Source organism: Silene latifolia, chromosome 7 (assembly GCF_048544455.1).
Source record: "Silene latifolia isolate original U9 population chromosome 7, ASM4854445v1, whole genome shotgun sequence".
Lineage (NCBI taxonomy): Eukaryota > Viridiplantae > Streptophyta > Magnoliopsida > Caryophyllales > Caryophyllaceae > Silene > Silene latifolia.
Window position 1 is genome coordinate 70,179,443 of NC_133532.1, and position 3,021 is coordinate 70,182,463.

Genomic DNA, 3,021 nt, shown 5'->3' on the forward strand with positions numbered 1-3,021 from the left:
TGACAGTCACTGCTAGAGGTAATTATGTCTATTTCATTACTTTTACCGATGACATGAGTAGATATGGGTATATCTACTTAATGAGGTATAAAAGTGATGCTTTTGATAAGTTCAAAGAGTTTCAGAATGAAGTAGAAAATCAATTAAATAAGAAGATTAAAGCATTATGATCAGATTGTGGTGGGGAATATTTAAGCAATGACTTTAATGATCACTTTAAAAACTGTTGTATTATATCTCAGTTAACCTCCTGGCACACCACAATTAAATGGTGTGGCTGAAAGGAGGAATCGAACTTTATTAGATATGGTTCGATCGATGATGAGTCAAACAGAGTTACCTAAGTTATTCTGGGGTTTTGCCATTTTATCTGCTATACAATCACTTAATAAAAGTCCCACAAAAGCAACTGACAAAACTCCATATGAGATATGGAAAGGGAAAGTCCCGAATCTGCGATACATGAAAGTATGGGGTTGTGATGCTTATGTCAAGAGCAAGTCTGAGGATAAGCTTCCACCTCGTTCTGGAAAGTGTATTTTTGTAGGCTACCCTAAGGAAACTTGTGGATATTACTTCTACAATAGTAACGAGGACAAAGTGTTTGTAGCTCATGAAGTTGTCTTTCTAGAAAAAGAGTTTATTTCTAGAAGATAGAGTGGGAGAAAATTTGAACTTGACGAAGTTCAAGAGCCACAAACTGATTTGACAATACAAGAAGATGTTCCTTCTACGTCTGAATCAGTTATTGTTCCCTCTGAACCTAGGAGGTCAAAAAGGGTTAGTCGCCAGCCTGATAGATACCTTGGTATTATTGAGAAAGATGGTGACCATGAGGTTTTACTTTTAGAAAAAGTGATGAACCGAAGACCTATAAAGCAGCAATTATGAGTTCTGACTCTAATCTATGGCTCGACGCCATACAATCCGAAATGGATTCCATGTACGATAATCAGGTATGGGACCTGGTTGGCTTACCTAAAGATGTTTGACCTCTTCAGTGTAAGTGGATTTTCAAGATTAAAATCGGTATGGATGGACATAAAGATGTCTACAAAGCTAGATTGGTTGCAAAAGGTTTCACTCAGGTTCATGGTTTACACTATCATGAAACTTTTGCACTAGGTTCTATGCTTAGATCTGTTCGGATAATGTTAGCGATTGCTGCATTTCATGATTATGAGATATGGCAAATGGATGTCAAAACCGCTTTCATGAACGGGTTTCTGGAAGAGGAAGTGTTCATGACAAAACCTGAGGGTTTTGTGGATTCTAAAAATCCTAACAAAGTATGCAAACTTAAGAGATCCATTTATGGTCTTAAGCAAGCGTCAAGGAGTTGGAATCATCATTTTGATCATGTTATTAAACAGAATGGTTTTTCTCGATGTGTTGAGGAAGCATGTTTATACATGAAGTTTAGTGGGAGTAAAGTATTTTTCTTACTTCTTTATGTGGACGACATATTACTAATTGGGAATGATGTTGATATGCTTGCTTCTGTTAAAAAGTGGTTGGGAAATCACTTCCAAATGAAAGATTTGGGAGAAGCTCGACGCATCTTGGGTAACCGGATCTATAGGGATATATCCAAAAGGATATTAGCATTAAGTCAAGAAGCCTATATCGATAAGATTCTTGACCGATTCAATATGAAAAACATCAAGAGAGGTTTTTTACCTATAGGCAGTGGGATCACTTTGAGTAAGTCACAGTGTCCTACTGAGCCTAAGGATATTGAACGCATGAAATCGATTCCCTATGCTTCCGCTGTTGGATCGATCATGTATGATATGATGTGTTCTCGTCCTGACGTCTCGTATGCTTTGAGTATGACGAGTCGTTTTCAGAAAACTCCAGGTGAGAGTCACTGGATAGCCGTCAAGAATATTCTAAAGTACTTGAGAAGGACTAAAGATTAATTCTTAGTGTTTGGAGGAGAATCTGAATTACATATAAGAGTGTGGACATGGCCCACCTATACGCCAAGCCGATCCGTCGGACGTATAGAGGTATTTTGAAAGCCACGCTCGGCGGCGTAAAAATGCTTTCAACCGGATCGTTTTAGATCGGTCGGTTTCGTCTCGGTAAGGGTCTCGAAAAGATTAGAGATGTTCGGAGTCGCCACCAACCATTTGTGGGATGCCTGGAACCCGTTCGAAATCCACTTTATACCTCGGTCAAATCGAAGCACAAAGCAGCGTTTGACATAGGTACTAAAGATAAGGAAATCGTCCCTCTTTAGCATCCTATCTCTAGAATGACTCTCGTAAGCCCTGGATAAGGTCGTCCACTATCCAAAGTTTCTGAGTAAGAGGTGAAGGTAGCCCTTTAATCAGACACCCAATCCCGCCCGCGTTAGCGGCCTCTACTGATCGATCTTGATTGGTTGAATGCAACAGTTGATAAAACGGTTTAAATGCATGAATGTGCATCCAATAATTTAAACCTAACATGTGAGAGCTTTCTAATTCGGTTGATTTAATCCAAGTATCAAGTATAAGATGTCGAGTTGGATTAAGGATTGATTTGCATCCAAGACGGAAATTAAACATCCATTTACCGTGTTAGGTTTAGGGTGCATAACGTGATCCATTTGTCTTAGCAAAGTGTTTTGCAAATACGATATCGAATAGTCATCTGATCCGTCCTATATATGGGCTAACCGGAGTCGGGATCGTCCTAGACTAATGCTGGAAGGGAACAGACCCTGTACCAGACGGCTATATGAGGCGCGAGCCAGTCGGCGGGGTAAGGAGCCTCTTCCTGGTTTTAAAGATGAGAAATGGAGGGCCTGCTTAGGCGCGGGTTAGCCCACGGTTTATGTGCCGTGTTCTGACCTTTTAGAAAAGGTTATAAAAAGTGTTGAAAATGGGTATTTGAACCCGGTTTGATTTGAAGGGGTCGTTTAGACCGCATTTGTTAATTTGAAGAACTAGACTCGAATAATCATCATTATTTGGATAATATTCGGTGTCGGGTTCGATTTGGCAAACTTGACATGAATAGTTATGAAAGTAA